We start from the raw sequence: 14,859 nt of genomic DNA on the forward strand, positions 1-14,859 counted from the left end.
TCGCTTCCCGCGTTTGCGCGTCTTACTTGTATTAACCTGTTTACCTTGCGCGGTATACTTGTAGTGGTGCGAGTTCAAATCTCGCACCACCCGTCTCAGTAACAGTTTCTATAGCCCCAGGCAGTCAGGCTGCTGAACAGCTGACCTTGAACTGTATTGCACTGTTTTGTCACTTTTTTTTTGGTCTTTTTCTTGCACTATAGATGTTTGTTTATGTCCTGTGTATATATGTAAGACTGAGAGTGCTCTGAGCAAAATAGAGTCTCTAGATTATAAGAGCATCGTCTGCTATAAATATCTACGCCCTAAATTATAAATTGTAAAATTGTAAGCATGCCTATATAGGCCTGAAAATGAAATGCTCCCTGGTGTTCAATAACACAATGTGAGGGGAAAAAGTTGGGTAATTTTCACTTCATTTGGGAAGTCAACAAACCTGCTGTGTATAGCCTACTGTCTGTCTGTGGCTCAGCAAAAGGGAGGGGGGGGGGGGCGGGGGGGGGGGGGGGGGGGGGGGTTGGAGGGTGCTTTGTGGCAGCAAGTGAAAGAAGAAAGAAGTGGGAGGGATTTGTGGACCGGATAGCGCGGTGACATCAGCCTCGAAAAATGTGTGTGTCTGCGTAGCAGCAGCGGAATCAGACAGCGTGCGTGCGTGCGTCCGTCCGTGCGCGTGTGTGTGTGTGTGTGTGTGTGTGTGTGTGTGTGTGAGAGAGAGAGAGAGAGACCGAGGCAAAGGGAGGGGGTCGAGGGGATGGAGAGAGAGAGAGAGAGAGAGAGAGAGAGAGAGAGAGAGAGAGAGAGAGAGAGAGAGAGAGGAAAAGGCGTTTTCCATCCTCTCTCCGGCACACAGACTGCACGCAGCTGAGCAGAGGAGCAGATCAACTAATATCCGGCTGAATATAAACGGCGTTTATTTTTTCTTCCCTCCTTCATCTATTTCGTGCTTGCAAACTACAAAAAAAAAACTATACCACATTCATGTCAACCATCTTTTCTTAACGGTCGAGTATATAGCCTACGCGTTAAAAACACAAAACTAAACAAAACAAAAAGAAAACCCATCAAAATCCACTTGATCCAAAGTAAAGTGAAACCAATAAGGCGGAGCGAGGAGACTTTATTGGACTTTTTTTTAATCTTTTTTTTTGCTCCACAAACACAGACAACATCCTCCCCTTTAAGGCTATAATAATAATACTATATTAACTCACATTTTTGTGTCAGACCAACACCCCAGAGGACAGCAACATCATCATCAGATCTGCAAACCCTCCTCCTCCTGCAAACAGCATCTCTGCTCCGTTCTCTACTCCAGCTGACTCATATATCTGCTGCGTCCAGGGTAAGTCCTCATGCTGTAACCAATAACGGTGCTAACTGCTAATATATTTCTGCAAACTCATGTACAGTGTCTTTATAGCGCCGCAGTTTGGATGGAGAACACTTCTAAAGCCTTATTTGATCAAAGACCAGATCGTCTTTGATCGAGTCTGATCGACTTTTACTTTCGTATCTATTTCAAATGTAAACATAGCCTATACATACGACCACGATCGATAGTCTTGGTCTAAGGCTAGTATGGAGAACTCTAAAAGTATAGTGGTGGGGGTCCGGGCTGGGACACCCCCCGCCGGGGTGATGGGAGGGGAGGGAGGGGGGGGGGTCCATCCAGCCAGGCCGGGGGAGCACCCGATTCCCGAGTTCAAAATGAGGCATTTATTGTACAGTTTAAATTAAAACACATATTTATTTGCTTTTCGGGCTATTCGAAAAATATAGCCGATCAGAAAATAATTCACAACATTTTAAAACGGAGGACCGTACTGATTCGGCCAATAGCCTATGACTATATCGTTGTATGCTTTGATCCTTTGACATACAGTTTGAGAATCACTAAAGCTACACACTAGCCTTAGTAGCCTATATTATTCCTCATCGTCGGCTCGCATTCCGTTGCATAGAGAGATGCAGCCTTATGACTTCTTCGACTGACTGTAAAAAATACTGTCTATATAATTGTGTGACTATTAGGTTGCTGAGATGTTGCACCGTGACTGTCCTCATCAAGTTTAATCCACTGTATACTGTGGCCTTGAGACGGAAACGTGCCCGCCCCGTACGCGTGTGCGTGTGGCCGTGAACTTGACATCGCGGTGGCACGTCGTGTCGTCGGCGATTAATAATTCCCCCTCCGGTTCTCTTCTCTCCCATGGGGGACATTCTTCTCGCGTTGACGGAACGAACGGCGGGGGTTATGTAATCGACTACATAGCTCTACCATATCACCATAATATTATGATTTACGGCCCTTATGCTTTATTTCCAAATTGTTCGATATATATTTTATAGCCTGCGATTAAATTGTGCCTCCATGCATGCACGACTCAAAGCATATAGCTTGTAAATTACCACCTGTGTGACGGTGGAGTGTGTGTGTGTGTGTGTGCGCGCCGCGCGCGTGTGCGTGCATGTGAACGCCAGGTGGATATTGTAGCCTATTGGGCCTATATGTGAATGTATGTGAATGCTGAATGGATATTATCCTTACATTAGGATGATGAGGGCTATAAGTATATAGCCTATATACAGTAGGCCTATCAAGGGCTATTATTTATTCAGCATTTGAGCCACGAACCACCATTGATTTGATGAGATGTATAGCCTCTCAGACCCAGAAACGAAATAATATTTTGTTATCGTTGGATATAGGATTTTGTCCATGCTGCCGATGCCACTATGTGGTAGGAGAGATAACAGGAAAACAAAAATAACAATTATTTTGCATGCTCTAATTGTATAAGCAATGCAGATGTTTAACAATAAATGAACTCGTGAGAGTGTAAAATGATCCAAATGGACTCGTAAGGGTCCATTATGGTTTCATTTTACACTCTCAACAGTTAAAGATCTATAAGGGTCCATTTGGTTACCAGCTGTCATTTAGCTGCAGGGGACCACCTGGAACCCCCTCAGGGACCACTGGTTGCGAACCACTGGTCTGTTAATAAAATACAATTACACTGTAAAGTAACTACACATCAAATGAAAATTTTAACAAATTTATGATCACTTTCACAAGGTTATTATTACTATTATTATTATTCTCCACAACACTTGTATTCCCCCTAATCTTGACAAATGGGACCCTTATCCCTAAACTAAACTTGTTTGCCATTTTTGAGTGGTGCAACCACTCCTATATAGACAGCTATGTGTGTGTGTGTGTGTGTCCCCCTGCGTCCGAGCACGGAAGTAGCATATTGTCACCACCGAGTGTCACTGTTGTGCAGAGTGTCGCTGTTGTGCGGCCAGGGAGGAGAGCTTGGACAGGACAGGACAGGACAAGTACAGTACAGAACCACTCACTTCAGACGGGTCTGATTTTTAAAAAACTATTTTAAAACATTTTAAAATAGTTCAACTATAGCCAATCTACGTCGACACGTTCTGAGCTTGTGTAGATCAGCTATTTGAACTATTCTAAAAATGTTTTAAAATAATAATAAAATGGCAAATAAGGAGATAAGGGGTAAAGGGGTGGCGCAATATTCCCATGTTCGGTGTGTCAGCGCAGGTGCAATGCATCAATTGATAATGGCAAGGAGGATCATTTTTGTCAAGCAAATTAGGTGCCCACGGACGACAAGACGTCTTATTGCCGTCTTTGTAATGGATGCCACGGGCGTTAAGACGTCTCTCCCTTGGGAATTCAATTCTCTAATCTGGTGTATACAGGTGATGACATGCACATTACATGCATAATAGAATTACAAATGATTTCTTCCTTTATAATGGGAGAATTGGCACTCAGAGCCTAAACTGGTGACCACCAGGTGGCGCTGAAAGGGCTTTAATAGGCACAGTTGGTCAAATGAAAAGGAAGCGGATCTCTCTCTGCGTGTGTTGGGGTCAAATGGACAATGTGGGTCATCGTGAATGAATGAAATTTGGATCGAGACATTGGAGTGCAGGATGGAAAAAATGGACATCACATTTTGGACTTCTCTGTCCAAAGCTATAGCGCATTATCACAGATCACACCGCATCAGCCATCGGAAGCGGTGAGTGAGAAATACAATTCGCATTGCAGCCTTGCAGGCAGTGTTGCCGGGGTGCATACTTAGTTTAGACTAGTCATTGGTTAGACATGGGTTAAGGTTATAGGTTTAGGTGTGCTGCCCCGTGGGAGGTTAGGTTTAGGGTGAGGGTTTGAGATAGGTTGTAGTTGTAGGACTAATGACTGGTCTAACCAATGACTAGTCTAAACCAAAAACTGTCTAAACAAGTACTGCACCCGTGTTGCCAACTCTCCAGTAACGGAAGTATAGCTGGCTCTTCGGAAAGTCTCTAGAAGTCGCTATAGGGGTGTTATATGCTAGGTGTCCCTAGCGACTCTAGGCGCCCCCTAGCAACGAAAATATGGAGCCAGCCCAGAACACCATTTCCTTGCTCTGCATGTGCACATAACCGAGCCGAGGATAAGCCAGACGCGCCGAGCACTTTAGTGTTGCCAACATAGCGGATTTGAGGCTGAGAGAGAGAGAGGGAAAATGAAGAAAAAGGAGGGTTTTATCTCTGGCGACTGTCAACACGATTTTGTCCCCAATTCACCAGAAAAAAGTAGCGAGATTTCTCTCCAGAAGCTTTTCACTAATTCAGTCGCTATATAGGGGGGGTCTGGAAAGAAGCTAAATATGGCGACAAATCCGCTAAGTTGGCAACACTGCTTGCAGTTTCCTTCTGTGTATTTGGTTGTTGTTTGAACGCTGCGTGTTGTCCATTGGGGACTGTTGTTGTAGCTTGTGTTGTGCTCGTTGGCTTGCCACGACTGTGGGGAGGTTCGACTGCTGCGCTGCAGGTATACCAATTCAAATAACTGTATTGGCATGGTAAAACATGTGTTTAGTTGTTTACATTGCCAAAACAAAACGTGGTACATAACAATACAATTAAAACAAAATGTATGTATACAATTGAAAGTCAGAATCTCCATAAATCAATCACTCGACGCAGATTGATGGGTATATAGTCTTTAGGGTGCAGGCTGTGTTCCATTTGATATCCTTCTCCTATCACAGTATACTGTATAGCTCACGAATCTCGCTGCTGTGTTTGCACATTGTTGCACTTCACCCAGCAGATATGGGAGTTATTTGTTATTAGTCATGTTCTCATAAACTCTCCTTGAGGTGATTGTAATCTGTGGGAAGTATGTGTGTCTCTTACAGTATGTCTTGGTACAGTGGACGGATGGTTAGGAAATGTAGCTCAGTTTCCACTTCATTTTGTGTGCAGTGGGTGTATCTGGGAATGACGTTAAATTGCTTCAATTGCTTGCGGTGTATTCTTGATGCATGTTGGAAATGGCAAAAAAAATAATATATATATATATATATATATAGCAAAAAAAGACGCAAATAACCGCAAAAATTGAGGACAATAGGCCACTGAGTATATAGCTACTGACTGAATGGAACACAGAAGCAAAGAAAGCATTTTAAATTGGCTGAGAACCAGTTCATTGTACAGTAAGTAAACCTCATTGGCCCCATATGGAAGTCATGGGAGCTATATATGAGATTACTGGGAAGCATTTAGCCTATACTTGGGTGCCTCATTCCTAAGATGTACGCTGCCATTTACACACTAATAGGTGCAGTGGTTCAACCTTTTTTCATATCAAGGTCTATTATTTATTCGGTATTTGAGACCACGGACCACAATTTGACGAGATTTAGCCTCTCAGACTCGGAACCCAAAACGAACGAATATTTGGTTCGGTGTGACACCACAGATAGGAGAGATAATTACGCAAGCATTGATCAAAATAACAATTATTCTACATCCTCTTAATTGTGTAGACTTGTAAATTAAAGGTAGAGTAAGTGATTTCACTCAAAAAAACCGTAGGTTTCGTTTTTGCCTTGGGACCCAAGCTTTCATCCAATCAGGATAGAGAACCAAAAACGAAACCTAAGGTTTTTTGACCCCCAGGGGTTAACTGGGGGCAGGGAGGAACTCCTTATATGGTCAGCACACTCTATAGTAGAGAGGATTATCACAACAAAACAAAAAAATAAGTGATATTTGAATTAAGTGAAATCACTTACTCTACCTTTAAGAGAATTGAGAGTGCATATAAAATGAAAGTAAATAGAGCTGCAACTGAAAAAAGACCTGTAAGAGTAAATTTGGTTTTATTTTACACTTCAATATAAGGGGCCCTTGTTTAGTTACCAACTCCATCATTTAGCTGGGGACCACCTGGACCACCTGGAAACTGCACTATTATACAAAATGTAGGTCCATTTGGTTACATTTGTATCCTCCTGGGGTCAAATTAACACTATGGTGTAACCACCTTTGGCCTTGATTTAGGAATCAGGCAAGCAAAGCCTCTCATTTTCATTATCTTCCTTACATGAAACCCGTTTTCTTAGGGTTCATTCCCTAAAAGGCTGAGTCAACCCATAGGGAGAGCCGTTCATCAAATCGTCGCCTTTAAGGGGTTTAAAAAGCCTCAAACACAAGTTTTGAGTGTTTGGACACATGTATATATTATGTAGTACAACTCTGTCACAGCACTTCCTGTGAGGCTGCATTCCAGTCCCCGTTAGCAGCAAGCTGTGCTTATAACGTAATGTAACGCACATGTTGGTGGTCGGAAAAACATCAGAGTGGAATGGGTCCGAAAGGAAATGGGATGGAGTCAGAGCGGTGTGGGCCGGGGGGCAGTGGCTCCCGCACAGTTATAATAATAATAATAATAATAATAATAATAATAATGAATTGCATTTTTATAGCGCTTTACAACGGTTCATTCATTCATTCATTCAGTGGGGGGTGAAGCGGTAGAACAGTCGACGCCAGCGTCCTCACTTCCCACGTTCAATGGTGGCGAGCTAACACTGACCAACTCATTGGAGGCAATGTATAGGGTTCAGTGTCTTGCCCGAGGACACTTCGACATGTGGACAGGAGGAGGAGCCGGGATTCGAACCGCCGACCCTGCAGGGACCATTGGACGACCTGCTCTATACCTCCTGAGCCACGGCCGCCCCACCGTTAGTGTCCTTGAACAAGACTCTGAATTGACTCTAATTGCTCCCGATGTGCAGGTTGGTGCCTTGCATTGGTTTCCTCCGCCATCGGTGTGTGAATGGGTGGATGTAATGTAATCCACAGTCTATGTAAAGGGCCTTGGATAAATGTACCATTTGAAAGATACAACAGAGCATGGCTGGACTAGAAGGTCCTGTAATGGGTGTTGTTGAACTTTTATGTTATACAGAAGCTGCAAATTATGGCTCCATTAATGTTGCACTCAAGTAAAAATCAATTAAACATTAGCAGCAATGCATCCTCTATCTCCGCAAGCTATACATTTTGATGATTGTGTGGAACTAGACAAGGTGTGTGTGTGTGTGTGTGTGTGTGTGTGTGTGTGTGTGTGTGTGCGTGTGTGTGTGTGTGTGTGTGTGTGTGTGACTGTGTGTGTGTGACCATGCGTCCGTGCGCGTGCGTGTGTGTGTGCGCACGCGTTAACTTGTCATTTAGACAGATGCCAGGTTAATTTGTTGACCTGGTACCCACATGGTACAGATTAGTATTATTAATTATCACTCTGGTTTAAGAGCGTCTGGCTGCTTGCGTGCACGCGCGCGTGCTCGCATGCATGTGCGTGCGCGCACGTGTGCCTTTGACTCAGCTTTGTGGGTCAGAGACAGACTCCCCTCTCTCCACTTTGGATGTACGTATCGATCTCTTGACTCGGAGGGGAGTTTAAAAATGGCAGCGCAGCAGAAATGTGCTTCCTCTCACGGGTTCACTTCCTGTGTGTGTGTGTGTGTGTGCGTGTGTGTGTGTGTGTGTGTGTGTGTCTGTGGTGGTGTCGGTTGTCCTCGCAGCCTGCGGCTGGGGAATGTTTGTGGTTGACTGTTTTGCAGACACTTAGTCAAACACGGTTTTCGAGAAGTCCTGCGTTTATAACCAGAGGAACTTGATACTTTCCCCCCAAACAAAAACAAGAGGTTGACTAGCTGTTGTTTTTTTTTCTTTTTTGTAATTTGTTTGTTTGACGTTTGTGACGTCTTTATCTTCTAGAGTTTGATAATAGGCCCCCGGCCTGCATTTGTTGTCAGACATTCAGCAACTGTGTTGTATAATGCACGTTGTTTGTGAGAGGAATGGTATACAGAACTGAAGTGAAAAGCCAAAATCAAACAACAAAACTAACAAAATAATACAAAAATAGTTTAGTGTTTCTGAACCCTATATAGCCTATCCCTATTTTGGGGCGAACATTTGGCAAAAATAATAGCCAATCTCTACTGTCCACAACGGTTACTCTTCAGGATTCAAATTCAAAAGCAGCAGATCTACAAACTCAACGCGCGTCGAGTGGTAGCACATCTGCTACTTTCGATGATTTTTGTGTGACGCTGTAGCACGATGGAATGTCGGAGGGCTGGTAGAACCTTCACTAAAACAGCCGGGACAACGCTCTCAGCCTCTTCTCCCTTCCCGACCTTACAGGCGTACCGCAAAGGCTGAACTCCATGTGACTTAGATAGCATTTTATGTAGACATAGCACTCTACCTGTATAGTGTATTCTCATTGTTTCATCGTACAGATATTCTACTGTTAGACGGATGTCTTAGCCTGCTTATAGGATCCTTGATGACTATTTCCATGTATTCAATGTGTTACCACGTGTTGTTCTTGCTTACTGTAAATCGCTCTGGATTAAGACCGTCTGCTAAAATGCCTAAATTGTAATTGTAAATTGGCTTTGACTTATGAGAAACAATTAAACAAACAAGCAAACAAAACACACAAAAAGTTAAAATATGGAGATAGGAAGGATGGATTTATGCCCGACAGCAACGATAAGTGGTTAATCACACCATGTTTACCTCATTGACTATGACTCACACTGCATGCTGACATTCTTCCCCAAAGCATGGTTTTTGTTTGATGATTCTCCAAGGAGGAAATTATGGCTTCCTTTTTTCCATTTCAGTTTGCCAATGAAAATCAACTTGCAAAGACGTGCGACTCGCTTAAGATTATCTAACACTGAACTTGATAGAACCTTTTGTTGTGTCGAAGTTATCGTCGAAAAAACTTCCAGCATATAAAATTCGAAGCTGTGAATAGACAATTGAGAGTGCTGTGGTCCTTTTTTTAAAACCAGGAAAGCATGTGTGTCATTTTCCTTTCTCCTTTTTTTGCGTTATTCAAAAACAGCATGATAAACAAGCTCACAGCGCCGCGCTGCGCTGCAAGCTTTGCTATTCATGAACATTTTTGAAAAGTCCTGAGAGGGTGAGAACTATACTGATTCATTTGTAGAATCGTCACATTTGTGTCAGTGTCTCCGCCAGAGCATTCTTTCCAGTGCCTCGCCCTGCCCTCACTCTGTCCCCATCTCTGCTTTCCAAACCCTCTCATGTAATCAAAACCTGCACTGCATGGACACTCTTATTGAAATGAGTTTGTTTGAACCCCTTTTCTTTTTGAACCAGCCGTCAATAACGCTTGTTTTGATTAGAATCATTAACTGTGATTATAGATTCAGAGATAAAAGGGGGGGTAAGATTTTGGCCAATTATGGGGGGGGGGGGGGGGGACCATTATACTGACGGACAAATGACTTGTGGTTTTGTCGTTGAAAGCAATATTTCATTTTATTTATTTACTTCTCTTCGTCCCCAATGGGACGGACATAAGGCTTCAATCAATGAGCAGCAGTATACTCTCCATTGCATCCGATCCCTGGCAGCATGTCGCGCCTCTCTCTCCTCAGGACATGGTTTCATCTGTTCCAGCTCCTATGCGTCACAGTTCTGCGCCAGGTGGTCTCTTGGGTTGAAAGAAATATATTCCTGAAGCAATATAAAACGCCTTAATAAGAAGGCAAACCTGAGGTTTTATTTGATAAGACGAGTACAGCGTCCAATCTGTTAATCGTCCCCCTCTCACCACAAAAGATAATGGTTGTGTTGCGAGGGTCAACATACTACCACGTAAGGCCAAAGAAAGCTTTAGTGCACAAGTGAACTCGTCAACCCTTAATTGGCTCCGGTCTTGTTCGGCGTTTCCCTCCCTCCCTCCCTCGCTGCCCGCACCAGCCGCTGTGTTTTTTTTTAAAGGATAAAAAGAGGCTTGCATTTCAACACGCCTGACACTATATAGCGCTTGTTGTTTGTTGACACATCGTTATGCACGCACGGACGCGTCGACGATGATTGTTGCAACTTCATAAGTTCATATTCATTTCTTTTTTTTTAAACAAAGGAGCGCAAAGGTAATTGTTATTGTCAAGTTGTTTCCTCCGGTTCTCATTTCCCTTCTACATGATATCCTCTGACTGGCCTCCCGCTGACTGAGGCCAGGAAACGGATATGTCACTGCCAGTGTATTCCTGTCTTTTGTTTCTCTATCTCTACCCCCCGTCTCTCTCTCTCTCTGTGTGTGTGTGTGTCTCTCCTGCTGTCTCTCTCTCTCTCTCTCTCTCTCTCTCTCTCTCTCTCTCTCTCTCTCTCTCTCTCTCTCTGTGTGTCTCTCCTGCTGTCTCTCTCTCTCTCTCTCTCTCTCTCTCTCTCTGTGTGTGTGTCTCTCCTGCGTTCTCCTAATTCACTTGTTTTCTTTCTATGCCCAGTTCCTCTCTATCTCCCTGTCACTATCGTTTTCTCTTTTCTTTTGCTCCTGCTGTCTCTCTCTCTCTCTCTCTCTCTCTCTCTCTCTCTCTGTGTGTCTCTCCTGCTGTCTCTCTCTCTCTCTCTCTCTCTCTCTCTCTCTCTCTCTCTCTCTCTCTCTCTCTCTCTCTCTCTCTCTCTCTGTGTGTGTGTCTCTCCTGCTGTCTCTCCTATTTCGCTTGTTTTCGTTCTATGCCCAGTTTCTATCTCCCTGTCTCTATCGTTTTCTCTTTTGCTCCTGATTTCTCTCTCTCTCTCTCTCTCTCTCTCTCTCTCTCTCTCTCTCTCTCTCTCTCTCTCTCTCTCTCTCTGCTTGTTCTTTCTTTCTTTCTCCCTTCCTTCCGTCCACTGTCACGGGACAGAGCTATTAATCCCTTATTTGTTCTTTGCGTCTACACGCTGGCTCTCTCTCTCTCTCTCTCTTTCCCATTCGGTTTATTTAGCTCCGCCGTATGCAGCTATAGTCTTACAGGAAGTTATGTCTTATACAGAAGGATCAGTGTCACTTTCACTTATATGACTGGCACTGGCAGTAACGTGTATTTCAACTTTTATTCCACATCATTTACACACACACCTAGTTCTAGTGCAGTGGTTCTTGTACCGGGAATCCAGAAACGCTGTGTTGCCACAAAATGTTCTTCGTCCACGCCAGAGTGGCGACATCGAGGGGGCAGAAAACGGCGCTCGAGCGCTAGTTCGTGCAGCACTGGAGAGTGACAAGGTGGAGTTTTAAACGCATCGTTTCCAATGAGAGCAGCGCGGCGATTTTCAAACTCATGAGACTGACAACTTATTACAAAGTATTGTGTACAGTGACGACTAATGTCTCTGTGATGTTTATGTCGTACTATTACAAAAAAAATCACACCTGTGTGAAGTGAGGGGCGCTCTTTTCACCACACGTCATCTCATTCCGACCGATCACAAATTTGCGTCCTCACTTTGTCTTCGATGTTTGTGTTTACACAGACCCTCAAAGTTGTACATATATAGCGCCCTGCAAAAACAAGTGCTTTAAGATCATTATAAAGCTGGGCTGTTGCCCTGAGTCCAGTGCTTTCTGTCAACTTCCGGTCCAGGTCACTTTTCATCTCCCCATAGCCGACCCTGATAGCGGCCGCACGGGAGCTGCCATTAGACTGCATGGCCCCATGAAGTCAACGGGAGATGTCGTATCACTGTCCTTTCAATGGGTCCACGCTAATGTACAGACTCAACTGACCATATCCGGGTCAATTATAGAGTTAAATGGACACATGTGTGGACTTCCTTGGGTCAGAGGCATTAGCCCATTTTGGGGCGGGGAACCCCTTTTGGAGTTAGCATCATGTTATGCTTTAGCTATTGAAAAATAGCAGATCTACAAGCGACAAGCTTCTGAGAGCATATACATCTTAATTAAAATCTTTTGAAGACCATAAACCTTATGTTAGAATTACTATACTATGTGAGGAAATGGACATTGTATGACAACACTGACAATGGCTGAAAAACAGCAGATCTCATCTCTCCCTCACAAGTATAGCAATACACGTACATATACAGACGAGCACGAACGCACACATGAACACACACAGACAGTCAGACACACACACACACACACACACACACACACACACACACACACACACACGTGACACACACACACACACACACAATCAGCGTCAACAGACATGCTGGCGAGTGGATGAGCAGGTTATAAGCCTTATTTTCCATCTGACGCTCTGGACACAGAAAGCCAGATCTACGGTATAATCCGTCAGCAGAGTGATTGGACGCCTGGTTGCTATAGCGACAGTGAAACCTGCACTCCCCCAAAAACAAAACGGCTACAACTTCAAACGTCGACTCTGCTTCCATGGAGTTTAAATGGATTCCAGCAGGATGGCTCTAGTCTAGATCAGTGCTTTTCAACCTTGTGTCATGTCGCGGTACATTATTTATTTTATTGTTTGAGCCACGGACGATCATTTGATGAGGTTTAGCCTCTCAGACCCAAAGACTTATAGGAATATTTTATTATCATTGGATATACGATTTTGTCCACAGTTCCATGCATGCTCTAATTGTGTAGACTAAGTAATGCAGATGTTTAACAATCATTTAACTCTCTTACGAGCGTAAAATGATTGAATAAAATAAATAATTGATATATCTTTGTAAATCTCTAGGGGGGGAAAAATGAATGGCCGATTTTTCAGTGGACCCGGAAAACTACGCCCTATTCCTACTGGATTAGAAATGCAGCTTCCTATAAGCCAATGGGATGGATGAAAAGGCACTCCAACTTTTTAGACAGACAGACAGGCAGGCAGGCAGTCAGTCAGTCAGTCAGTCAGTCAGGCAGGCAGGCAGGCAGGCAGGCAGGCAGGCAGGCAGGCAGGCAGGCAGGCAGTCAGTCAGTCAGTCAGTCAGGCAGCCAGGCAGGAAGGCCAGGCAGTGATGAAAGGAGCATATATAAGCCCTGGTCTCTGGTCTGTCTAGTCGGCACTGTGTCACAGGCTCACAGCAGGATGGATAATGTGACTGCACGCACGCACGCACACACACACACACACACACACACGCACACACACACACACACACACACACACACACACACACACACACGCATATATGTAGACACAGTTCCACACGTTCACAGACATGCACTAAGTGTAGCTCTCTCTGTCTGACGAGAATCAATGATCGTGTGTCACAAACATTTGCCTGTGCTAATGTGAAAATGTTCACAAAACTCTGTATCTGTGTGCGCGTGTGTCTCTCTCTCCGTCTCTGTCTGTCTGTGTCTCTCTCTCTCTCTCTCTCTCTCTCTCCAAGCCCCCCGCTCTACACACACACACACGCACGCTGGCACACACACACACACACTGTGCATAATCTGCTGCTGTGTCTCGCTGGTCCAAATGAAATGGCTCGGCGGCCCCTGATTTGATTTGATCTGATTCGATATGAGAGTTGATTCAATTGAAATGATCGTGGCGGAAGAGAGGGGAGTGTGTGTGTGTGTGTGTGTGTGTGTGTGTGTGTGTGTGTGTGTGTGTGTGTGTGTGTGTGTGTGTGTGTGTGTTCAGATGAAGGACATTCTATCAGGGTGATGCTTTATCTCCTGGCATCCAAAACGCACAGTCGCACACGTTTCTAAAAACCTCACTATGTGCAAAACTGTTACTTTTCAGGACAAAACGTATCAAAAATAGCAGCTAAAATAAAAAAAGTATTCGCTTCGCGCCACGTTTTGATCGTGTGCGGATGTGCTATAGTTTTGTTTTTGTGTGATGCTGTGGTATATCAAGTATAGGACAGTGGTTTTCAACCCTTTTTTGTGTCAAGGCCCATTTATTTATTTATTGGGGCATTTGAGCCACGGACCACCATTTTGATTATAGCGTCTCAGACCCAAAACTTTTAATATTTTGTTGTTGGTTATACGATTTTGTCCACAATTCCATGCTTTATTCAGTGATGTAAATAGGTTTTCAATGTAATGAGTCCCAGGATGCAGGGATGGTCTTTTAGAGATGAGTCCCAGGATGCAGGGATGGTCTTTTAGAGATGAGTCCCAGGATGCAGGGGTGGTCTTTTAGAGATGAGTCCCAGGATGCAGGGATGGTCTTTTAGAGATGAGTCCCAGGATGCAGGGATGGTCTTTTAGAGATGAGTCCCAGGATGCAGGGGTGGTCTTTTAGAGATGAGTCCCAGGATGCAGGGATGGTCTTTTAGAGATGAGTCCCAGGATGCAGGGATGGTCTTTTAGAGATGAGTCCCAGGATGCAGCGATGGTCTTTTAGAGATGAGTCCCAGGATGCAGGGGTGGTCTTTTAGAGATGAGTCCCAGGATGCAGGGATGGTCTTTTAGAGATGAGTCCCAGGATGCAGGGGTGGTCTTTTAGAGATGAGTCCCAGGATGCAGGGGTGGTCTTTTAGAGATGAGTCCCAGGATGCAGGGATGGTCTTTTAGAGATGAGTCCCCAGGATGCAGGGATGGTCTTTTAGAGATGAGTCCCAGGATGCAGGGAAGGTCTTTTAGACGAGTCCCAGGGACATTTTATGAGTCCCACTTCAACAACGTTATAGGAGTCATATTTTGCCATTTTTTACAAATTGCAGCATTTAACTCCCATTTCATTTTATATGGTTATAATGTGGTTATAT

General features: G+C 44.2%; 1 protein-coding gene across 1 annotated transcript in view; it reads left to right on the forward strand.

Annotated features, from left to right (window-relative positions):
* The first annotated feature begins 845 nt into the window (after nucleotides 1-845).
* pea15 (proliferation and apoptosis adaptor protein 15) overlaps nucleotides 846-14,859 on the forward strand; it is a 57,420-nt gene continuing 43,406 nt past the window's right edge. Inside the window, 1 exon segment of the mRNA XM_080792958.1 lies at nucleotides 846-1,342. The gene's annotated coding sequence lies outside the window, so the exon portion shown is untranslated.

Source organism: Protomyctophum bolini, assembly GCF_963924005.1.
Source record: "Protomyctophum bolini genome assembly, chromosome: 20".
Taxonomy (NCBI): Eukaryota; Metazoa; Chordata; class Actinopteri; order Myctophiformes; family Myctophidae; genus Protomyctophum; species Protomyctophum bolini.